Raw genomic sequence first — 25,941 nt, forward strand, 5'->3', positions numbered from 1 at the left:
AGCAATATTCTGTGGGCAAGATTGGGTACATATGTGGCATGGCTTTGATTCCGCTCGTCCTTACATAACTCTTCACCTCCTCTGAATTTGCAAGGGGCTATTAGAACAAGCTAGCATGTGAAAAGCATCATCTTGAGACCGTCATGGAAAATGTATTGTTTTTAATGTAAATCTAGTTGGACAACTTGACAGTTTCTGCACTGTGAAAAGCAGGAATTTCAAAATGTTTGCGTTGCTGCCGCATCTGAGAAAGGGAGAGTGTTTGGGCATCTCCTATATTTGATCTCCTTCTCTCTCAGGACTTGTTCTTAGCTCGTAAGGAATTTGTTCTTTAATCTGGAAAATGAATAATTCAGTCCTCTAAAATGTAAAAATTTCCATTTCCTAACTTAGCTTCAAACGTACTCAGAGTACTACAGCTGGCCTCCTTACCCAGTGCAGGATTGTCGGGCTTTGCGGCCTTTTTCTAGTTCATTCAGCTCTAGAATCCACCTCAGAGAATTCTGCTTGAAAATGGCTTCATCAGTTCGCCCAGCATCATTGGACACTGCCTTGGAGGGTCTTAATTCATGACTCTGAGGAAGAAAAGAATTGCATGCAAGCAGGATGCATGAAAAGTACATGATTGCAGGTTTTACAATGAGGATACTAGCAAGAGACCCACTGGGTTGTATTATATTTCTGATGCAAAAGGATGATTTTGTGCTTAGGGGTGGTGTATGCAAGGATATAGAATAGATAACACAAAGGTCAACAAATGTACATCTTCATTATACGTGAGGGAAAACAATACTTTTGTGTCACAAGAGGGAGCTATAGAATCTCAGGAGAGATTTGCAAAGTACAGCAGGTAGTTCACCAAGGGATAAAAGCATGTCTATTGAACCGAAAAATTAGTATCAAAACAAGACCGTTTCTTGGAAGACAGTCTAGGCATCTATTAGTAGTAACATTTTGGAGAGGCTGAGGTCACTTTAAGTGAGGTTGGTCCCCTAAAATAACTGAAAAATAGATTGGAAGGGGGGCTTTTTCCATCAGTGAGGGCAGGTTGGTGCTGACTATTGCAATGCAAGGGAGGAGTTTTCCAAAGTTCCGAAGTACCAAAGAGAGACTGGGTGGAGGGAATAAAGGCTTCTGCTGTGTTTGTGGAATAAATGACCGTGTTTTTTACCTGCCACTGGAAAAGAAAACACCACCAGTTTTAAACGTATTGGTAGCTGAGGGTTCTCATGTTAGCATTTTCCAAGAATGGCCATTGAGTTTGGTGCCTCCATTTGTGCCTGAGGTTGGCCCCACAAAAACGGAGGCAACCAAAATTAGTGGTCACTTTTGAAAATTTGACTGGATGCCTCCGTGCCTCAGTTTCCCCGATCTATCTCACACCAGTATGTACACTTAATGAGTTAGTGTTTGCAGAGTGCTTTGAAATCCTTAGACAAAAGGCTTTAATGAAAAAATGCAAAGTATTTTATTAACTTTTGGTGCCGTGTGTGTCTGAGTCCAAAATCTAAATATAGAAAGGGTGGCATATGTGATGTAGTTGTCCAGTTGTGTGTGTTCTTTGGCAGCTCTCATCCTCCTCGCCTTTTTAAATTTTTGGTTTTGATCAAATACAATGTAATTCGTTAGACTGAAAATGATAATGCACCAGTTATGTGGTATTTTGCAGAGCTTTCAATATCTGGTTTGTTCCACTGTCACAGCATCTGTGTGCATTTGGTGACCAGTGGTCCATACATCACACTAAGTGAGGAACCAAATGCCATGTTCTCTCTCATTTCCATGTTCCTGTTTTCTCAGTCTTAAGTTCTGGATGACACGTTGCTCACTTGCATACTGCTTCTGCCTCTTTGTGTCGGTTCACTGCAAGGAGATCCCTCCTTGCTGTGTGCTGGTGCTGTATGTGTTGACCTGCCTGGTTCTCTTCTGGGACATGTGATTTTTTGCTTGAGGAAACATGCTGCTTCTGCTCTGCTCTGCTTTCCTCTGTGTCCTTTACAGTGCTCGTTGTACATCTGCTTGCATTTCTCTTTATGTTCTTCTCGTCTGTCATTCAGGTTCGTAGCTGGACGCCCAAAACACTCACAGTATAAATCCTAAATGAAACACAATTCAGTGGAAGGCAAAATAGCGGCCCAACTTTTCAAACCCGAGTGCCTTTATACAAGTTGCCTGATTTTTCAGAGGTGATGAGCACTGTAGCTCCCCGGGGGGTCAGTGGGATTTATGGACGCTCAGAACATCTGAAAATCTGGCCACTAATTTGTAGGTCTCCAAATATGGATTTAGGAGCCTGATTTCAGGCACCCACGTTTCGAAAATTGTTGTTTCAATTTGCAAATGGAAAAAATGAAGCACAAAGACATTAAGTGATTTATCCAAAGTCCCCCAGCAAGTCAGAATCAGAACTAGGGTCTACTGATCGGCAAAATGTCATCCTAGATAGTTTATTGCTGCTGGGCCTAGTCTGACCCCTCCCCTCCCGCCCCCCGCTGCTTCCAGGCCTACCTAGCTCAATCCAAGTTTTATTACAAAGAATGTCTCTGCGTTCTGTTCTTCTCTCCTTCTCCTGGCTTCTGTCTGCTCCCAGCATGCAGTGGGGTAAAAGGAGACGTCCTCTTCTCCACTGATGGATAGACACAGCATAGCTGTTAATCACTCTGTGTCTGGTACGTGCTTGAAGATTAATCTGCTTTTGTCCTCAGGTGTCCTTTAACTAGAGTGCCGGGAGTCCTCTGCCTGTTCAGTGAAGCTAACGTAGGGTCCGTGCTACAGCAGCAAGAGGATCTGGTTTGCTTTTTCCTGACACCAACAATTTGTCTTCCTCACTCGTACTGAGACATCTTCCCACTGGTCCTCTTGCTACTGCCCTTTTTGGCACAGATCATATACTGCAGATCCTCCCTTCCCTGCCTGCTAGTGAACCGGAATTTCTCTGTGCTGTGACCTCCAGCTGCTCTGATGGCCTCTTGTGGTCAGTGGCAGATGGCACAAGTTAGAGCAGCCTTCAGGCGGCTTCAAGCACACTGGTCCAGGATCAGGGGAACATACAACTGGCTTACAGCCATCGTTACATCCCTCTATGCAGTTGCGCAGGGCGCTCTGCAGTTGCAGCTGAGGCTTGGGGGGGGTTGTATTCCTTAGCAGTTATAGAAATATAACAGGATGTAGCCTTCCAGTTGCAAGGCTCACTGGCGCAGATGCTTGTCAGAAAACAAACACAAGCATGTTGTAGTGTTAGAGGCTGATAAACTCTTTGTGAAAAGGGAAGAGGAAACAAACACCACGACTCATATAGAAACCCGACAGAACCCAAAGCAAATGGGCATCACTGAAGTACTATTCTGATTATACTGGGAAGCATCAATGTGATTGATGCTAGTTAGGGCCGGGGGGTGGGGAGCTGCCGCAGGGGGGGAGGGGTGTTTCAGGGTGGGGGGGAGCTGCCGCAGGGCTCCAAACCCCAGCTCACCTCTGCTACGCCCCCTCCCTGAGCACACCATTGCTGCTCCACTTCTCCCGCCTCCCAGGCTTGCGGTGCCAATCAGCTGTTTGGCGCCACAAGCCTGGGAGGGGAGGAGAATTAGAGCGGGGGCGGCGTGCTCGGGGAGGAGGCGGAGCAGAGGTGAGCTGGGGTGGGGAGCTGCCACACGGCTCCCCGGGCTGGGGGGGGGGGGAGTTACCACGGGTGGGGGGGCGCCTCAGGGCAGAGTCGGGGGAGCTGTCGCGGGGGTGGGGGCGGAAGGTGGAAGTTTCGCCTAGGGCATGAAACTTCCTTGCACCGGCCCTGGCTGCTACATGTTCCCCTGCGCTCTGAAGTACAAAATGTAGCAGACGGGGAACAAATGAGTTTTTATGTAGTGTTTGTGCAAAAGCAATTCCCTGTATTGGTCCAAGAGCTGCCAGTTTTCCTCCAGGAAGTCTTTTGTATGCTCTTGAGCCAAATGAAGAGCTTGGCACCATTTTATATTACTCTAAGCTTTTCTGAGGACAGAACAGTCCAGTCAGCGTCAATTTCCTATGGATCCACCTAACACCGGCTTTTGCCCTATTAGGTACGTGTTTAAGCCCGATCAAAACCAGCTATCCTAAACCCAGGGGGGTTACTTAGGGTGTCAATCAAGGCAGAATTTGTCCCTTAGGTTTTAACTTGCCTGAGAGCAGGACCCCTACACTGTTCCTTGTTCTCTACTGTTCCCCGCGTGCGGTCACTGCTCAGCAAATAATAAACCACTCTGGTGCTAATAATACAAGAGTTTCTTAAGCAATGTGGCCAGCCAAACTGTTGTAAAACTGGTTTGAAGAATGGGTCCAAGACTGATAGACTCTGGGAGTATGTCTAAGTTTTGGAGCGAGCGGGAATGAGCCCTTCCACCTGGCCCAATATACTTAGGTTAGCAGGGCTCGCACGAGCGCTCTAAAAATTGCGGTGTGGCCAGCGCTTTGAAACTGGGTCTTGGGCTGCAGCCTGGGCTTGGATGGCTAGGGAAGGGGGGTGAGCTTCTGAGCCTGAGCTCCACCCGAAGCCACAACTTCAAAGCGCTGGCTACACAGTTATTTTTAGAGCACACATGCGAGCCTTGCTAGCCTAAGTTCGTTGACCCGTGCTGGGAGGCTCGCTTCTGCTCACTCCAAAATGCTGTGAGACCGACTCAACAGGGCACTAGAACACGGGCCTGGATCTGTTCTGTGGAGCTGTGTAAAGGGCTGGACGTGATCCTTGCAATTACCCATTGCATGAGAGCTGCCAGTCCCGCTCTGCAGCACCCCTCCTCCCAGGCTCTGGCACAGGGGACTTGGCAGGGATGGAGTGGGAGGGGGCTGCATTCTGACTAGTAACACCTAGACAGACAATCCCTTAGGGTAACGTTGCATCCAGGATGTGAGCTAGAGCAGCCTTTGAGGCTGCTGTAACTTACTATAGAGACTGGGCAGGACCCTGGAAATATTGATACTGCAAAGGTGGTTTGAAATGTCCTTTACTCTCCCACTGGCTTCCTGCACCAAGCCCAGGGGTGGAACAAGACACTCTGGCGAGTCAAACCAAAGCAGCAGCTCTTTTAGCTGCAACTATTTAAATCAGTTTAAAGAATGATTTGCTAACGTGGGTAAAAGCCTGGTTTCAGATGGGGCTATGGGGGTACCACTGACTGCTCTTCAGCACCAGTGTTGTTGCTTTTGGCACAGAGATAGAGGGTTGTGTTGTGTTGTGTTGCGTTGTGAAGTGAAGGGGGGGTAGGGAGGAATAGCTCAGTGGTTTGAGCATTGGCCTACTAAACCTAGGGTTGTGAGTTCAATCCTTGAAGGGGGGGCATTTGAGGATTGAGTAGGGGGTTGGACTAGATGACTTCCTGAGGGCCCTTCCACTCTTGATATTCTGTGATCACAGTCCCATGATGGAAAGAGAGAGTGAGCAAGGAATATATAAAAGAGAAGTGGAGATAAAAGAACAAGTGGAGTGAAACTCTCAGTAATGGCTTTTGGAAATAAAGTCAAGCTAGCTTGTTTCCTGTAATTGCAACCTCTGCCGGTAATAGTTGGATAGAGGCTGTTCTGAAATAACTTTATTTAGAGAGAGAAGGAAAGACTTGGCATGTGCAGTAAATAGAGATGAGCAGAGGGGCTGTGTGAGAGGTTTGCCAAACCTCACCAGGGTGGCTTTGCTTTTGCAAACTGAAAATGCTGGTTGAGATAAGGAGAGGGGAGTTTGATACAAAGGAGACCCAGTTTCAAAGCGCTAGCCGCACAGTTAGAGCACTCATGTGAGCCCTGCTAACCTAAGTTTGTATCCTTTGTATCAAAACCACAAAAGGCTTGGTGTGGGTAGGATAAAAGGATCCATGTTTGGCTGACCTCTCACAGGAAGCTGCATTGGTAAGGAACCATTGTGACTCGAGGCCACTTGCCGTCCCTGAGGTGAATGAAAAAATCGGAGTTGTGTCTCCCAGACCCCTAAACGAGCACCACATTGACCCTGAGACACCCAGCCAGAGGCAGAACAGTCTGTGCACGGCCCCAGGACCTCTGCGACTTCCTGCTGTCTCATGGTAGCACAGCTCCCATTGGACCTGCTCTACCATGTCCTCCACCCAGTGCTGGAGGCAACCCCCCCCCCTCCAGGAAGTGACTTGCAGCCACACGGGGGGAGTCACTATGGTAATTTTTGGGTGGGTTCCTCCTTGACTAATCGCCCTTGTCCAAAGGGAGCCTGCCATGTCCCATGGCTGCTGTTCTGCTACTTCCCTGCCCCCTCTCCAAATCATGCAGTATCAGCCCTTCCTCCTCCAGTATCCCAAACGCTCTCGTCTCTATTCGGCAGTGTTGCGATTGCCGCTGCATGGGGTTATCAGTCTAGTCACAAACACGCCGGCCCGATGTGGTTTTGTAGGTGGCAGCTCACAGAGGTACACGCCGCCGTCTTTCCGGAGGCAAGGGTTCTGAGAACAGCTGGCAGAACTGTTCACGGAAGGGTGCGGGCAGCATGTCACGCTGCCAGCCAGCGGCACCCTGGCATTCTAATAGGTTGGGAACTCTAGCTGAATGTTAAAGACAGGTGGTGGGCAGCCCTTGCATAGGGGGACAGTGGGCCAGAGAGTGCAAGGATCACATGGAAGGCAGTGTGGACTAGATTCATAGATTCTAGGACTGGAAGGGACCTCGAGAGGTCATCGAGTCCAGTCCCCTGCCCGCATGGCAGGACCAAATACTGTCTAGACCATCCCTGATAGACATTTATCTAACCTACTCTTAAATATCTCCAGAGATGGAGATTTCACAACCTCCCTAGGCAATTTATTCCAGTGTTTAACCACCCTGACAGTTAGGAACTTTTTCGTAATGTCCAACCTAGACCTCCCTTGCTGCAGTTGAAGCCCATTGCTTCTTGTTCTATCCTAGAGGCTAAGGTGAACAAGGTGAACAAGTTTTCTCCCTCCTCCTTATGACACCCTTTTAGATACCTGAAAACTGCTATCATGTCCCCTCTCAGTCTTCTCTTTTCCAAACTAAACAAACCCAATTCTTTCAGCCTTCCTTCATAGGTCATGTTCTCAAGACCTTTAATCATTCTTGTTGCTCTTCTCTGGACCCTCTCCAATTTCTCCACATCTTTCTTGAAGTGCTCTACTCAGAAGGCCTGAGTTCTAGTCCGAGCAGCTGCTGGGTGAACTTAGGTAAGTCACTTCACCACTCTGTGCCTCAGTTTCTCCTTCTGTAAAAGGGGATACTGATACTACCCTTTGTAAAGTGCTTTGAGACCTATGGATAAAAAGCACTGTACAAGAACTAGGTAGTATTATTAAGGAACTTTATGCTGTAAATCCAAGGGTCACACACCTTGGCAATCCCACTGCCCTCTTGACAACAGTTAACCAGCCATAGAACGGAGCCCTGGTATAGGTTGGTGCAGTGGGCATACTCCCTTTGTGTGCTGAGTACGGCGCTTTTGAGTGGCCCAAATGTGGCGAGGCTGGCATGCAGCCCCCTCTGTGCAACTCAGGAATGAGCTGCCACGGTTTGGCTGCAAGTCAACCGACAGGACAAATGGCTTGCCAGGTTTCATCTGAAAAACGGCTTCTTTTTATGATGTAGGAAGGAAAGAAATAAACCGTGCAACTCCCGTCGCAATAATACAGATTCCAAACACCACGAGTTTGAGAGAAGGATCTAAACCATCTTGTTTCACGGGGGATAGGGGACCTGGCTTAAGTAACAGGGTTAGGAAGAAACTTTCCCTTTGAGGAGGTTATTCTATAACTGCCTAGTCCAGCATCTGCTGCTGGCCAGTGCTGGAGATAACACGCAGGGCTAGGCGGAAAGCCCTGCTCTGATCTGCTCTGGCAATTCCTATCTTCCTGCCAAGCAATTTAAAAGTGAAACTTGTTGGCACACCATTTTTTAAAAGGAAATACTGTCTTTGGACTCAAGCCCTGCACACGGCACTGCTCGCTGTTAGGCACAAATCACGGGACGTCTTGGGAGCACACCTGCGCAGAATTCATTGTTTTGGGACACTAATGCAGCCTGCTTTCTAATTGGAATATGGGCCCTGGTGATAACTTAATAAAATCCCGCGGCTGCATCTGATTTATAGCTGACAAGTGAAAACGCCACCAGATCAATACCCTACCCCATCGCAATGAACTGGCTTGGGTTTGTATGCTTGGCTGAGTATAATTTGTTTAAAGTTAAAGGCTGATTTTTAAAGCAGAGAGCACGGCTCTGCGCGGATCTTCGGTGCAAAGAACGTCACCCAGAGTACGAGGATGATCTCCTCTGTCTTTGTCTGTCCTGCGAGGGGGGGTTGACTGAAAGTGCATTTGAATGTAAATTTATCATAGGGCCCTGAGGTGTCCTTTGATTAATTGTTCAGCGTGTAGAGTCATGGTCCAAGCCATGTCGCACTATAGGCTTGATCCAATGCCCAGTGAAGTCAATGGAAAGACTCCCACTGATTTCAGTGTGGGCATTGGATCAAGTCTTGTGCTCCCAAAGAGGCAGCTTCCTAACCCGGCACTGCCACTCCTCAGTTGTGCAGATCCCTTTCTAAATGGAACCAGTGTGGCTCCTCTCCGTGAGGGGTGGAGTGAGAATCTGAGGTGTCTGCCCCTGGAGTGTGCACCAGGGTGCTCAGCTGTGCAGGAGGGCTGTGAAGGGCTGGTGTGGGGCTGGGCTGCAGGATCTATTTTACTTCCTCCACTCTCAGGGACAGAAGTGGGGGCAGACGGGTTTGCAGAGGCCTTTCCAGCTGTTAATGCAGAAGAAGCGCCTGTGAAGCAGATTCACTGCCTCTGGGTCTGAGAATTCCTCTGTCTTATCCCCGGGAAAGCACCTGAATCACAGTACTACAAACGAGGCAGGATTGTGGCCCAAGGCTAAAGAGCAAGGACGCCCTTTAGTGTGTCTCGTTACCATGAAAGGGGCTTTTGTTTTGAGAGGCAAGTTTTCCTGGCTATCATCATAAAATTATGCCTCAAAGGGGAGATTGTCACTGTAAGCGAATGTAAAGCCCGTCCCATCTGGGAAAACCTGCCTTGCTTTGTGCCATCAGCCCATGCCACACACGCCCATTCAGGTGATAGGCTCACAGTGTCCCAGTGTCCCCTTGATGCTAACTGGCAGATGGCATAAGGGATGCAGAGGGATTTACAGCGATCCCTGGGGTCCAACGTCTGCATAATAATGCATCAAAGGAGGTCTCTACCAATAGCCAGTCCACTCTGGTCATCCTAATCATTGCGAGATGAATTTACAGATGATATTTAAGGAGTTACGTATTTATAATGAAAACTATGTTCTTAAAGTTGGTAAGTTAAGACAGGTCAGCAGAAAGTGATGAACAGGTTCTGTTCAGGCAAAGGGTAGGAGACACTTACCCCCTGGCTGACCACTCTGTATTGTGTGTCTTAAAATGTGAACCACCAGCTAATCAAAGTTTGCAAAATCTACAAGAAAGAAGTGTACAGGAAAAAACCAGCAGCCAGGGGTGGGTGGCAGGTGTCTTGTTCTCAAGTACAGACAATAAATTGTTGGAATATATCTACGGGTCCCGGGTGTACCTGTACTATTAAGCTAGGAAACAAATTGCCAGCGTGCATGTCTTATGAACGGAGGATCACAGCCTACCAGGCTGTACAACGCTGGGAGAAAGACTTTGGGGCGAGAGAAATGCTACAGGACCTGAAAAGATCTTGCTAGACAAGGGTAGGCTCTAGAATGTGTGTTATGATTTTACTTTCTATGTAACCATTTGTTTCCATTCATTCTACTTATTCCTCCTCGAATCTCTGTTCTTTGTTAAATAAACGTATTCTTGTGTTCACTGTAAACTTACCCAAGTGCAGTGTGTTAAGCGGAGTGGTGACCGCGAGGGGAGACTGGGAAGCTGGGGTGTGGTACGCTTTGAATAGCAGACCTGTGAATTCTGAGTGTCCAGTGGACCAGGAGCTGGACATTCCAGAGAGATGCTCAGAATCTCAAATGCGCCTATCGCCAACCTCCAGAGGGACAGCAGCGGAGAGGGGAGGGTTTGTGTAGCACGTGGCTGGTGGAGTCAGGGAGCTGACCCCTGGTAGGCACAGATGAGGCTTCCTCACACTAAAAGGAGATGGTAGCAAGGTGCCACTCATGCTAGGTGTTCCTGGGAAGCATCGCACAGACAACGCAGGGAACCAGTGCCCAGCGCTGCTTCCTCTTCCAAGGATCTTGGGTGGGAAGGCCAGCCCTTAGCCATGAGACTAGGGATCAGGTTCTGACACCCTTACTCCCACTGAGTAACACTTTACTCCATTGCTCCGTGGGACTATTCATGGAGTGGGGTACTGCTCAATCTGAGTAAGGGTCCCCACGTCTGACCCTGTGAGAATATTAAAAATCAGACTAATCATGGTGATTGCATAATGCTCAAACTGTCTTTGTGTCATTACCAGTTAATCCTTTTCTAATCTCCTAATGCTGTTTAGTAGACGTTGCTATGCTGTCTTTGTTGTCTTGCTATTCAAATGTTGAATGTAAGAGAAATTTACACCGAAAGGTATTAGGAAGGGTTATATGAAGATTAGACAAGATTTGTGCAGAAAAAATTGGATAATATTTAACACTGACATTATGAATTTCTACATTTCAGGGATTTTTTAAAATTGAGATTTGCATTTTCAAATAATTTGCAGAGGAATGATTGTTTTCCAGGGGAAAATTCTGTAACACCCGATGGCTCCTAATTTTTCTTTTTTAACTCCAAAAATTATTTTTTTGAAAAAATGAGCCAAATTCTGCAGTTTACACGCAGGAAAAGGCATGAGGATTAATCTCCCATAAATCAGTGAGACCCCCAATCCTGCACACACTGAAGCACCATGGACTTCAATGGGGCTACTTGTGCGAGTAAAGTTATGCTCCTATGTACGTGTTTCCAGGATCAGGGCCTTGCTCACCAAGGGTGTAAGTCCAAGTCGGGATTCTGTGGTGCTGCCTATGTAAAGTAAAACGGATCTTGCAGTCAGGTCAGCATGGGCAGGCTCTTACAGCCATGCAGAAATCCGTTGCTTCACATGGGCAAAAGGGTCTTTCAGTGCAGATCCTTTTTAGCTCCATTGACTCTCACCTCTGACTTCCTCCATTGACTCCAACAGAGCAATGTTGATTTCCACCATCTGAGAATCTGGCCCCTTATTTTTTCATTACTGGGTAAACATAGCTTGAATGTTTACATAGGTAAGCTTCCCCTGACATCAGATAAATTTTTAAAAACAATCCTATCTTGACTAACCAAGGCCATCAATTCTGGCAATAAAGAGAGTAGCACTCAGCCTAAACCAAAAACCTTCATCCAAACATCGCCAACCTTTGTGGAAGTTTGGATCAGAACGTTGTGGCTTGGATCCCTTCCTAAAAGATACAGCATAGTATAGTTAACAAGGACTCAATTCTTAATTCCTTGAAGCCAAATCAAGACACAACACAGTCTGTTCCAGTTCCCTTTACATTGTAAGGACCTGATTCCCCAGTCTTTTACCTAGTCTTTACTTCGGTGTCTAGAATCTTCCATTTTATAAAACCCATGGATATTTCTAAGAACATTTCCTGGATGCTTCATGTCCTCTGGATGTAAAATAAATAGATAGTCACATGGTGATTCTCCCCCGCTGCTAAACATTCCTCCTTCCAGTTTTCATTCTCTGTTCATGATGCATTTCTTTCATTGCCCCGTTCAACAGAAAACGTTCCTTGGTTCAGTTGTGCTTAGGTGCTTAGGTGATGCAACTGTTTAGAGAGAGAATAGAAGGGAAAGAGAGAAACAAAAATCCACCTTCAAAAGTGATTTTGGATGCCCAACTTGAGACACGTTGAAGGGAGCTGATTTGTAGAGGGTGAGTGCTCAGTGCTTTCTGTGAATCAGGCCCCCTTACGGTGTCTCCGGTTGGGCACCCAAAATCACTAGATTCTTTTGAAAACTGGCCAAAGCATTTAAAGGTTATTGTGCCATTTGTAACCATTATGCCACATCGGTGATGATGTTCTATCACTGTAAAATGTTACATCACCAGCGTGATAACTTTAAATGTAGAAAGTTTACATTTCCACTGGTCAAAATGAAAATGACTCTGCGGTGCCATCTAGGGACGGTGCAAGTGGCACATGAGAAGTTGCAAGCTTGCCGCGCTCTCCCAAACTCTTCTACAGTAAGGTGCTGTGAAGCGCACTTATACTTGTCCCATGGAGCTAGCCAGCCATTGGGTTCTTCTCGTCTGATACTCTCTTTTTATTAAGGTACTCAAGAATGCTCTCAGCTGTCTAATTAATTGTTGAGTCTTTAAAATATATGCAAGTATGGGAAGAGATTTATCATAGCACTGACATGCGCTACTGTCAGCATGACAAGCACAGAACAGAAGTTTCTTCAACACAGAGGTTCTCATCGGATAAAGAAGACGCACTTCATAATTACAGAATTAGGAAATGCAGACAGCTTATTTCACTCGTGCCGGTTTTGTTAATAAAACTTCAGGGAAGCAAATAATTATTTGACATTCAATTACAGCTAAGAAGTTTTCCCTGACAAATAACTTATGTGCTGGGCTTCCGATTTTATTATGATGTCTAGAGATTCAGTACCGTATGTTGGAAATTAATAAAACGGATTTATTCCTATTGATGCAAGGGACGGTCTTTCTAGCATATACTCACTCTGTATTCTGCTGCCGGTGCGCTACTGAATTGCCTTGCTAATATTAATAATCTCTCTAAATGTGATAAACCTTTGAATTGCAGGCACACTTAAAGCAAAGGCTCCCAGACTGTGCCCTGGTGAGACGCCCAATGACAGTTTGCCAGAAGCTGGAGCCTGATCCCACAGACCCTCACTTTGGCCAATAATTATTACAAAAGTGGTCGTCCCGTTGATTTCAATGGGACATCTTAGATGGCTGATTGCGTGTGTGGGTTCTCACTGGCTGAATGGCGTCTATGGATAGTTCTGTCATCACTGCCTAGGGTCACCTTGTGGACGTGTCACCCATGAGTTTCTTGCTCTGGCCCCGTCACAGGGTATTAGTGAAGACGGGAGGCTGACGTCAGCCCTGCTGATTCAGGATTAGGACAGCAGAGCCGGGTCGGCCTAAGGGAGGCTCTGAGCACAGGAATCAAAGGGTTTGTCTGCTCTGCAATAAAACACTGGCAGCAGGCCCATGGCAGATGAGTCGGGCTCGTAGGGTGGGGCTGCAGGGCTATAAAATTGCAGTGTAGACATTTGGGATCAGGCGGGAGCTGGGCTCTGGGACCCTCCCCCTGTCCCAGAGTCAGCTAACCTGGGCCAGCCATGGGGGTTTTATTGCAGTGTAGACATACCCAAAGTGTGGCTTAAATAAGAGCTCTAAAATTCTGCTCAGATCTATTTTCCTACTGTTTAAGCATCTCTCGCTCTCTCTCCCTTTTTTTTTTCTTGCTTACCCCTTTAAAATGTGGATCTTGATGAGTCTCTAATAGCTGAGATTTTTGTGGTACCTTTGTCAAAACTGAAGCTTGGTGTAACCTTAGGTGATGCCGAGATACTAAAAATACATTTGGCATTGGCTGACTGTGAAAGCATTTAGCACCAACTATTAAAATCAAAGAAAGGATTTCCACACACAGATTCATATTTTTGGAACATCCTTGGATTCTTATCTGCGCCACAGGTTAGTATTTCTTACCTTATAATTATTTCATAGGAACACAGGACTGGGTCATCAAGTGCAGCCCCCTGCTATCGCAGGAAACCATGTCATAGAAGCATATACTTTCATATTAAAATAAAATTCAGTGCCCCCCGCAATACCAGTGCTGCCAACTCTTTTTATTTTATTGCAATTCTCACAATAATTGGTATTTTTCTCAAACCCCCAGTTCCTGGAGTCACCCTATCACATCAGAATCAGCTTTATTTTTGTTTTCAAGTAACTTTCTAGCCCTTATGGTTGCAGGTTAAGGCTTGAAAATGTGAATCCTAAAGTTTAAAACCCCAGAAAACATATAAAAAGAACCTCATTTGATTATTTTACAAGTCTTATGATTTCTAAGCCAGTCTCAGGGTTTTTTGGGGACCTGATGCATGATTTTTAAAATCTTGGGGTTGTCATTATTGGATAACATACACAGAACTGTATTTAGTAGCTTACAATCCTGCACCATTGAAATCAGTGGGAGTTTTGCTCTTGCCTTCAATGACTTCAGGAGCAGACCCCTAGTATCCAGTGCGCAACACGGGTTGATGTGCATCTGAAAAACTCACGATTTTGCCGTGGTCTAAGCCAGAGAATCACAATGGTCATCCATGTAGCAGCCGCTCATTTAATACTTCTGAAAGCCCAAATGGACACAATCAGGTTGCAAGGCCTTCAGCAGCAGCACTGTATCTCCAAGGAGGTATTATAGGATGTCCCGAACAATAGCATTGGCTGCCACTGAAGTGAATGGCATGGAGCAGGAAATGTTCCGTCAGTGCCATTAACTAGGTTCATTTCTATAATCCATACTTGGAAAGCTTATCAATAGGTTACAATGCATTTGTATTGTATGGCATCAAAAATATAGTTGTCTTTTCGAGCACAATCCGGAGAGGCACACAATTCCTTGCAATAGCACTGTGCCACACAGTGCTGGGTTTATTGGCCTTGATTCAGCAAATTATTTAATGACAGGTTTCAGAGTAGCAGCCGCGTTAGTCTGTATCCGCAAAAAGAACAGGAGTACTTGTGGCACCTTAGAGACTAACAATGCTCAAATAAATTTGTTAGTCTCTAAGGTGCCACAAGTACTCCTGTTCTTTTTGCAAATTATTTAAGCACATGAATACTGCCATTGACTTCAGAGGGACTTGCTTGAAGTTAGGCGTGTGCTTCAGGTCCATAGAACTGGAAAGGATCACTGCAACCCCATCACATAACCCCGTTGGTAAATTTATCAACCTCCATTGGAATGCTAGTTAGGTGGTTTGCCCCCACGACTCCGATTGGAAGCCTGTTCCAGAACCTCCCTCCTCTGACCGTTAGAGTAAGTACCTGCATAACTGGGGTCTGAGTGCTGGTGAGAGGTAGAGAGCCCTGGGTAATAAATGGTAGAGAGCCCTGGGTAATGGGAACAGCGATCGTCCCTCCCCGCATAACTCCCACTCCCAAACCCAACCTAGTGGGTCAGCCTCTGGCACTGAGACGGTCGTTCTGCCTCTGGTCATTTCCCAGCCTCGCTGCTGAGACTGCCAATAGCTGCCCTTTGGTTTATGACACAATGACTGTGTTTACGTTGCTTTAATTTACAATCAAATACCCAGGGCTGGTGCAACCCATTAGCCGACCTAGGCGGTTGACTAGGGTGCTACAATTTGGGGGGCGGCGACCGCAGTGGTATTTCGGCGGCAGGACCTTCCGCCGCCTCTGTGGGGGCAGCATTTCAGGGCAGGACTTTCTGCCACCTAGGGTGGCAGAAAAGCTGGCGGCGCTCCTGCAAATACCTAATGCATTTCATCACCCTTAATAATGGGGGGAGGGATAGCTCAGTGGTTTGCGCATTGGCCTGCTAAACCCAGGGTTGTGAGTTCAATCCTTGAGGGGGCCACTTAGGGATCTGGGGCATAAATCAGTACTTGGTCCTGCTAGTGAAGGCAGGGGGCTGGACTCAATGACCTTTCAGGGTCCCTTCCAGTTCTATGAGATAGGTATATCTCAATTATATTATTGAATTGGGTGCAACAAAAGGAAACCATGCATCCTCTATGAGGACCGTTGTGCCAGCCTTGCTGATGGCATCACACCATGTAGTCAGGCAGGGCCAGCACCAGCCTAGCAAGCAGGTGCCTGGGGCGGCCAATGAAGAGGGGGGCGGCACATCCGGCCAATTCGGCAGCAGGGCCGTCACTCTCTTTGGGAGCAAAGGACCCGCCGCCGAATTGCCACCGTAGAATGAAGCGGCGGTAGAGCTGCCGCCGTGATCGTGGCTTGCTTTTTTTTTTTTTGTGCTGCTTGGGGCAGCAAAAATGCTAGAGCCAGCCCTGTAGTCAAGTTCCCAGATCTGGCTCAGTCTTGCAAATCCATGAATCTGTGGGGTGACTCCATGGGTGGTGCCAGGTAGGGTCATGGCATGCATCCCTTTGGCATTGTCAAGGCTGTATCCCCACTTTGAACTTTAGGGTACAATGTGGGGGCCTGCATGAAAACTTCTAAGCTTAACTACCAGCTTAGCTCTGGTCCGCTGCCACCATCTCAAGGCTAATTCCCTTCCCTTGGAAGCCTTGAGAAACCTTTCACCAATTCCCTGGTGAATACAGATCCAAACCCCTTGGATCTTAAAACAAGGAGAAATTAATCATTCCCCTCCTTCCTCCCACCAACTCCTGGTGAATACAGATCCAACCCCCTTGGATCTAAAAACAAGGAAAAATCAGTCAGGTTCTTAAAAAGAAGGCTTTTAATTAAAGAAAAAAGGTAAAAATCATCTCTGTAAAATCAGTATGAAAAATAACTTTACAGGGTAATCAAACTTAAAGAGCCCAGAGGACTCCCCTCTAGTCTTAGGTTCAAAGTACAGCAAACAAAGATAAACACTCTAGTAAAAGGTACATTTACAAGTTGAGAAAACAAAGTAAAACTAAGACGCCTTGCCTGGCTATTTACTTACAAGTTTGAAATAGGAGAGACTTGTTTAGAAAGATGTGGAGAACCTGGATTGATGTCTGGTCCCTCTCAGTCCCAAGAGCGAACGAACTCCCAAACAAAGAGCACAAACAAAAGCCTCCCCCCCCACAAGATTTGAAAGTATCTTGTCCCCTTATTGGTCCTTTGGGTCAGATGCCAGCCAGGTTACCTGAGCTTCTTAACCCTTTACAGGTAAAAGGATTTTGGAGTCTCTGGCCAGGAGGGATTTTATAGTACTGTACACAGGACAGCTGTTACCCTTCCCTTTATAGTTATGACAGGCATCAGTGCAGAATTTGAGAGCACAGTGTGCTGGCAAGTTTTTGTCCATCCTGGCAACATGGCCGAAGAGCATGCAACACCACTTTTGAGTAGAATGAGCCCTTGAACATTCATATTTATGGCACAGAATGCCTCACTTGGCTGTATTTACTGCCTTTGTTCACAGCAGTAGGAATTCTACGTGATCCTGATTCTCTGGCAATTTGAGAACATCCAGAGGTGCAGTGATTTGTAGCTAGGCCCTGTCCAGGAACTGGAGTAATAAGTTGCTAAATTTGATCAGATTTTGGTTGTTCCATTTCCACAATGCTCCCCCAAGCTCCTCTATCTCATTCTGATATTCACTCTGTGATCGTTTGTTTAGCTCTTTATGATGCTACATAGCAGGGGCTCGACCCTGTCCTCTGTCGCTCCAATATGTTTAAGGGCGCGGAAGAGCTTTTAACTCTATCCCATCCGTGTGCAAATAACAGGGCACAATATTTCCCTGGTGCTTAATGCGTGCCAGCCTTCACACCTCATTGAAAGTTGTGGTCTTCCAGATAGGGTGATCTTCCTATCTTCTGAGGAAGTGTGTAGCTGTCAGCCTTCTAGGCCCTAAGCCAAAGACCATAAAAGTCATTAGCTTCACTGGGCTTTCGATCAAGCGCCTAGTGAGTAAACTGCAGTCATCAGCGTGCTGTGCTAGCGGTGCGGGGACTTTACTCCACCTACTCCATGGAATCCTGCGCTGGCTTGCAAAATTCTTAGAGCAGAAGACCCACGAAGCATCATCCCTGATCTGCATAGCAGCACCGGCCAGGGCCAGATTGTGCTCTTAGGTCATAAGAGCTCAGCTGGTGAACGGGAGAGCACTTCTGCGTATGTAACCAGTTATGCAGAGATTGACTTTGAGGGATATGGTTAAAAATATGAAGAGATCCAGATCCTGCAGTCAATCTGTACATGTAACTCTCATCAAAATCAACTGGAGTCTGATCTGAGGGACCTGGCCCTTTAAATAAGCTACATACATGTGATAGTCTAGCAACTGGCTGTTGAATGACAGTGAGTGCAGTGACTTTCTTACATACAAGTTATTTTTTAATTGTTACATTAAAATGTTTTAAATCATTAACACAACTCTGGGGCCCAATGCTGCTTCTGCTCACAAGACTAGCTCTTACACCATTGCTACACTGATTGCAATGGGATTACTCACATGAGTAAGGCGTTAACCACATGAGTACATGTTTGCAGGGTCAGGCCTATAGACAATCAGTGTGACTAAAGATAGGACTAAAACTCAGTGAACAGCTGATTCCTATAGGCAGCGAGGAGAGTGGAGAAGCAGCCCGTGATAATTTGAGTAGTTATTGCCATGTGACTATGGTGCTGAGAGCACTTGCTGGAGTAGAGTGGATTGTGCCTGGCAGCATCAGTCGGTGGGAGTGGCGATTGACATCTGTATGATGTATATGCATCCATTGCTCACTAAAGGAAAATGCCATCCTGTTGGAAAGCTGTATTGGGTGAGCTGAAAGCAGGGCCGGCTCCAGGCACCAGCCGAGCAAGCTGGTGCTTGGGGCGGCAGATTCTACGGGGCGGCATTCTGCCCAATCCTAGGGCAGCACAGCCGCTTTTGTTGTTGTTGTTCGCCGATCCGGCCGCCCTGTAGGGGGCAGCAGTGCGGAGGAGGGGAGCGCCCTGCTGGGAGCGGGCTGCGCACTCCATCTGCCCCAGCTGGTGCCAGGTCTGTGGCAAGCCCGGCAGGGCAGCCCGCGTCCTTCCCTCCCCACCGACCGGAGCGGCGCGGAGCTCTCCCGGCAGGCGGCGCGGCAGTCGGGGCAGCATGGCGAGCACCCCGCTGAAGCCCTGGCTGCCCCCCTTTTCCAGGAGTCCCCCTGCACCCTGGCTCCGGCCGCCCCACAGGTTTTTTTTTCCCCCTGCTTTGCTGCTCCGGACGCACCACAGGTTTTTTTTTTTCTTCTCTCCCCCCCCCCTGTTTTGCCGCTTCGGTTTTTTTTTGCTTTGCCGTTCTGGCCGCCCCGATTTTTTTTTTGCTTGGGGAGGCAAAAAAGCCAGAGCTGGCCCTGGCTGAAAGGATCTGTAAGCCAATGGGAGTTCTGACTGAGTAAGGAATTCAGGGTTTGGCTCTTAGCCTGGTTGGGATGAATTGAAACAGCTAGCAGGGTTTGCGATCCTTTCCACTGAAAACAGAGCCTGCTGCTCGGAACAGCTTTCGCTTTTCAGATCTGTTGCACGCACAATGCGCTTTGCACTTGAAAGTTCTTTGTGATGATTTTCCCAGACGGGGAGTGAGATTCATAACTACACTGCTTTAGTCTGCAATTATATCTAATACCAAAACCTAGCATCCCCTTTCTTTGCATTTGTTTGCTATGGCTGTTTTTGTCTCTCTTTGCATTGTTTTTTCTCTTTTGTGCCATTCATCTCTTTTATATTCCAACAACATAAAATGAACTGATAACGGCCCTTTCGCCTGTCATCTTGAAACTCATGCTCAGCCTAAAACAGCCAGTGAAACGTAAGTGTCTCATATTGATAGTCTAGCAACTGGCTGCTGAGTGACCAGCCAATCTCAACGGATCTATACATGGTGCATTTCACGTAGCTATCGTATTAATGATATTCAGGCAACAAAGACTCCCTTGAGAGACTTGGGGCCTGATCCAAAGCCCATTGGAGTCAATGGAGATCTTTCATTTGACTTCAATGAGCTCTGCAGCAGGCCCTTAGTATGTGTAGTCAGGGCCGGCTCTAGGATTTTTGCCGCCCAAAGCAAAAACAATTTTGGCCGCTCCCCCCCTTATTTAATTACCCCACCCCCGGCCCCGCCTCAACTCCACCCCTTCCCCAAATCCCCAGCCCTGCCTCCTCCCCCCAGGCTCGCAAGCCTAGGAGGGAGGGAGGGAGGGGGAGAAGCGGCGCCCGCGCCGCGGCCACTTGGAGTCTCCCCCTCCCTCCCAGGTTTGAGAGCCTGGGAGGGAGGGGGAGACTCCGAGCCGCCGCAGTGCGCGAAACAGCTGATTCGCGCTCCGCTTCTCCCCCTCCCTCCCAGGCTCTCAAGTCTGGGAGGGAGGGGGAGCAGCGGCGCGCGAAACAGCTGTTTCGAGCGCCGCGGCCGCTCGGGATCTCCCCCTCCCTCCCAGGTTTGATGTTTGAGAGCCTGGGAGGGAGGAGGAGACTCTGAGTGGCCGCAGTGCGGGCGCCGCTTCTCCCCCTCCCTCCCAGGTTTGAGAGCCTGGGAGGGAGGGCGAGTAGCGGCGCGCGAATCAGCTGTTTCGCGCGCCGTGGCAGCAGCAGCAGAGGTGAGCTAGGGCGGCCGGGGCACATTTTTAGGGGGGGCATTCTGGCGCCGGCCATGCCGCCCCTAAAAATGTGCCGCCCCAAGCACCAGCTTGTTTTGCTGGTGCCTAGAGCCGGCCCTGTGTGTAGTTATAGTGTTATCCATATTTCCACTAACCATTTGATAGCGAGTATAATATACAACATACTCCTGTGAGCTGCAGATTAATGAAGGGTGACAGAGGTGCTTTTGGAAATTATATTAATCACAGAATCAATGCTGGACCATCGACTAGCCCTGACCCAAGGCGGGGAGGGTATTTGTAGCCAAGTTAGAGCTAAATTCTATCAGGCTGAGGGGGAACCTTTGATCCTCTCCTGGGACAGATACTGTAACAGTGAGCTAGGTGCCAGCTAAAAGACAGATAATTGCCAGCTGTTTGGTCGCTGCAATTCCTCCCCCATAGGGCAGTTCATTGGCTTCCCCTTGCAGGCTCAGAGTCCCGTTGCACTGTGCACGGGCAGGCAGGTTGCCATCAGTTATTCAGCCCATAAGAATTGGTTTGATTGCGCCCCGGTTATACCCACTTCAGAGGTATTGGCGTTTTGGGAAAGCTCTGGCAGCCAGTTCCATTGCAGCAGCACTGTTAGAGAGCTGGTGTGGAAAGGCAGGGCCTCTGTGCAGATGGCGCTGCCCTCCTGCAGTTTCCCTAAGATCCACTGGTTATGGGGCAGAGCTGCTGGCTGTCCCACAAGGCAGCAATATTCCTTCCCCATCCCAATTGCGCCCGATTCAGACGAAACTGTGTTGGAGACGCTACAGAATTTCCCCCCCTGAAGTCTCTTTCCCGCAGAAACAGCCAAGGGGGAGCTCAGTGTAGGGCACGAGAAAGTGTATGTGACCTTATGCCGTTGTAGAAGTGTATTGGAGGTCATAGAAAATGGGGGAAGAACGTGGGGTGAGCCTTCTGACTATGGTTTGGCAGAGGTACAACAAAAGGTACACCCAGGGTAGCTGCAGTGCACCTGTCCATCCCAGTAGCATCTAACCTCATATCGGAAACTCGTGTTCATATTTTTTCATGGCTGGCACTATAGATGCTGGAACTAGGGGGGCTGCCGCACTCCCCTGCTTTGAAGTGATTATATGGAGGGTTTACAATTTGGTTCAATGGCTCTCAGCATCCCCACTGTATGAATTGTTCCAGCGCCTCTGGCTGGTGGCCAAGGCCAGTTAAAAGTGATTGCCATGTTACTGCCATCAAAATGCAGTTTTAAAACTATTTAGTGTGACGGCTGCCATCTTGACTGACTCATCAAGGATTGCATTGGGGATCGCCAGAGTTAAAAACATGAGCTGCTACAGTTTGAGCTAAAGAGGCAAAGTTCTCCAGCTGGGGCCGTAACAGACTCCTCGAGGGCGTAGATCTGGCATTGATGAGGATCTGTAACACGCATGCACCAGGTGGTTACGTTAGCACGGTAATGTCAGAGATTTAACAGGACATGATCTGTCTGGCAGCATTTTCTAGCAGCAACAATCCACTTCGCTTGTGGGCTTGGGGTGTAGATGTTTTACGACTACGGCTGGGAGCGAGGAACTCTTGCGTTCTAGCCCTGCTACTGACACCGAGTCTTTGGGGGGTCTCAGGGACGTCATTTAGCATCACTGTGCCTTTGTGTCCCCATCTGGGATAACATTTACTGAGTCACGGAACAGGCTGTGCTGCGGGCAAGGTGAAGCAGGCAGTGTGGACTCCATGCAGGGCTGTGCGGCAGTCCACACTCCAGCTCTGCTTGTGAGCACCGTGACAAAGGAGGAATTTAGAAGTAAGCCAGAGAAGGGCCAAGGGCAGAGCTGAGGGGTTGGTGTGGATCAACCAGTTATTGCCCCCACAGAGACAAGGCACACAGGGTGCAGGAGTTATTCCTGTTCTTAGCCTGGGATAGCAGCCAGAGAATGGCTCCCCTCAGGAGAGAAGCGTTCTTTCCCCAGTCCTTTGAGGAGATCCCAGGGCACAGCTCAAGCAGTGAGACACATGCAGGGGGCAGGATATGGGGCTAAATGACATTGACTGCTATTTATGCATCATCACCTTCAAGTACAAGGACTGACTGCTGCACCACCGTCAACAGTCCCAGCCTTAAGTGGAGGAAGTGGGTCCATTGGCTGTGGCTCTGTCCTGCAACTCAGGAGATTCATGTTTGAATCTCTGCTCTGCTACAGGCTTCCTGGGTAACCTTGGGCAAGTCATTTACTTTCTCTCTGCCTCAGTTCCAACTACAAAATGGAGGTAATAGTCTTCCCTTGCTCCTCAGTCTCAGTACATTAATGGTTGTGGGGTGCTCAGATGCTCTGGTGATGGGGCCATATAAGAATTTGAGATAGATAACCGCTGGAGCTCACGGGGACTGTGTAATATGGCTGATAGGTGAATCCTTTTTGATGATTATCCATATACAATAAAATCAGTGCAAGGAAATGGATACTAGATGTGGCTTGAGAGCTGTAGTTAATATTTGAATCTCTTTGCCTTAAATCTGAAATATCAATACATGTATATCAACATGCACTTTGACTTTATCCGGGTTACAGTTTCCAGTGTTTATAACAAGCAGGGAAAAGCCTGAGTGAAGAGATTAGAAATACTCCAGTTACATAAAGCACCGGAAGGAAAGCTTTTGTTCTTGTCGATCATTTGGCCAATGTTTTCAGAAGTGGCTAATGATTTGGGGCACCTCAGTCTTTGGATGCCTCAGAGGGGGCCTGATTTTCAGACGGGGCCGAGCACCCGCCCTCTAAAATCAGGCCATTTTCAGGTGTCACCAGTTGGGTGCCCACAAGTGAGGCAACCAAAATCACTAGTCACTTTGAAACACTTTGGCCTTAAACTCACCAGCTGTTGAGGTAAAATTATGTTGGATTTAGGGAGAGTGAGGCATATTTCCCCACTCTGCTGCTTGCATAAACATGAGGTCATGAACTAATGTACTTTGGGCAAGGGAGACAAAGCAGGTCTCCCTTTTGTTCCAAGTGATCTTAGGTCCTTCCCACAGCAGTGACAATGCAGATATAAAAATCTAAAGCACACAAGCAGGATCAAAGCACCTATCTAAACATTACCTCCTATACATAAAACCAATCGCCTATTCATAACTGGAGCAGAACCAGATGGCCAAAGCTCATGTCTTCTCAGCCAGGGATGCTGATCCTTTTCAAATTGAAATCTGCAACTAGAGTTATAACTAGTAAATGCAGACATTTTTGTACCAGTTTTGTTCCGTTGTTTCTAGTCTCTTTTGTTATCCAAAAGCAAATTCTGCTGTGATGTAAGTCTAGAAGAGTTCCTTATGTTTTGGAATATGGCTCCTGAGTTGTTTTGTAAATGCAATTACAGCTGATTTTTCAAAATTTTATTTGCAAAGGCTTGTACCATTGGCCCCTTTCTGGTGTTAATGTATTGCTCTTGTCTGAAAGAGATGGCATGAAATGCTTGAAATTGCACTATTCTTTACACACAATCCCATGGCAATGTTGCTATAGCTAAGGCTTGTCAATGACTCCATTATAAACTCCTGTTTGCAGAAGTTGTTTTCCTAAAACAATCTCTATGTCGTGTTTATTTTATGCAAATGCAGAATGACTAGAAGTTTATTAGTGGATGGTTAAATGTTTGCATAACGGAAAATTTCTTTGAAATGGGATGAGCCCATCATAAAGGCTGTTGTCTTTTTGTACTTTGGAGGGGGGGAAAATCTATTGTAAATTTTAACTTCAGAACGCTGGTTGCCACACAGCACTGGAAATCTATTATGTACGTATAAATGTTAAAAAAGTGGGTAGCGTTGCATTGTGTGCTGCAGTGTAATACGCGGTGGAAAAGACATGATCACAGTGGAGGCCAGCTCATGCCTATCAGAGACAGAAAGTGTTGTTCAGACCTGACCCCTAGCAAGTGCTCGAGTAGTACCAGTTCTGGGAGTTGGGCCAGCCCCAGCACGCTTGGGAAAGTGCAGGGCATTCAATTGTGGAGAATAGAAAGGGAGAGGCAGGGACTGGGCCAGGTGCCACCCAGCCCTTAGTGTCTTCCAGGAGTGCCTCTTTAAAATAGTATTTCACACCAGCCCCCTTCCAAGCAGGAACAAGAAACCAGCATCCATTAGGATGGGGCAGCTTGCTTCTCCTGGGGTGCCCAGTCTACTCTGTGCCAGGTGCAGGGCTGACTGTGGGGTCATGACACTATGTCTTCCCCCTGCTCATCCCAGCTCCTCCTGAGTAATGGTGCATGGAGGGAACAATTCTGGTCCCCTGCCCCCAAGCACACCGCTCTTTACAAGGGGAACTCAAGAGCGGGCTGGGGAGAAGGATCCCAGGCCCTCTTCCACCAAGCATCAGAGTCCAGGTTGGAACTCGCCTTGATGCATCTACCTCTCCTGGAGTTGTTCAAGAACCGCTTGGGGTTGTCGGGTACCGTGCACCCACTGCTACTCCGCAGCACCCATTGAAGTGGGGGAGCAGTGCATGAGTAAATGGGGGCAGAACCGGGCTAATCATTGTACAACTGGACAAAGTAGCTTATTAAGTATCTAAAACAACTTTGTGATTCCTACAAGCTGCCTTCCCTAGGAAGCTTAAAATGCGGCCTTCTAGGTCAACGGTTCTGAACTCTTTCATACCATGACAATCCTGGGCCCTCCTCCCACATAGCTGGGAAAGGTAGAGTGGTTGTGACCCACTGTATATTGCAAACCGCAGGCTCAGAACTCCTGTTCTAGGTTGTTACCAAAGCCACACGTGCGTGGTGGACATGAAGTATGATTAGTGGTGGCCCTTAGAATATTGCCAGCTTTACCCAAGAAAAATCAGCACAGATACCTCCCTGCCTGCAGCATTCCCTTGCACTCTGCCATGGTTACTATAGGAAGTATATGGACTACTTTAACTTATGTTTTTGGAAAGATCTGGTCTAGTTCAAACAGGAATTATTTGGGGGCAGTTCTCAGGCCTGTATTATGCAGGAGGTCAGATCACAATGGTCCCTTCTGACCTTAGAATCTATTAAAAAATACTGATGATATCCACTTGCAAATACTTGTATAGAGCCTGATTCTGGCACCCTTGCCAAGGCACTCTTTAAGCCACGGTGATTGGCACTGCATGAACCTAGATAAATGTTGAATAGTACTTTACTGACTGAAGTAGCCCCATGGAGTTCAGTGGTACTGTTTAAATGAGCAAAGATGGCAGAGTCAGACCCTTAGTCATCTAAGACGGTTGGCAAGATATGACGGGCCACCACCATATGTCCATAGAAGGACACGGAAACTGGTTTCTTCAACTAAACTTTCTCACAGCCACAATACAAACAACACGGAAGAAAGGGAGAAGGTGTAGGAGCTGCCTCACGGGAAGCAGGGAAGAATCTAAATCAAGTGTGGCCTATATATATATTGAGACTATGACAATTGTTTAGGGCCCTAAAATACTAGGAAGATGCCTACAGTATAAAGATTAGCTAGCTGCTGGATAGATAGATAGTATATATTTTGTGGCCCTGGGCTTTTATGAGTTTAGTGTCCTTTAGGAGACACATTATTCAAAGGTTATTGAAAAAAACCAACTAATTGAATTGTAGGATATTGTCACAATAAGGGGACCAGAAAATTGTACTGTATTGCAGAACTCCCTTGCAGTTGTCACTGAGAA

The 25,941-nt window shown here is 47.4% G+C and overlaps 1 protein-coding gene across 1 annotated transcript in view; it reads left to right on the forward strand.

Moving 5' to 3' along the window:
• Positions 1–25,941, forward strand: part of SLC35F4 (solute carrier family 35 member F4) — a 182,198-nt gene that overhangs the window by 97,019 nt on the left and 59,238 nt on the right. The window lies entirely within an intron of this gene.

This window comes from Chrysemys picta, chromosome 4 (assembly GCF_011386835.1).
Source record: "Chrysemys picta bellii isolate R12L10 chromosome 4, ASM1138683v2, whole genome shotgun sequence".
NCBI lineage: Eukaryota > Metazoa > Chordata > Testudines > Emydidae > Chrysemys > Chrysemys picta.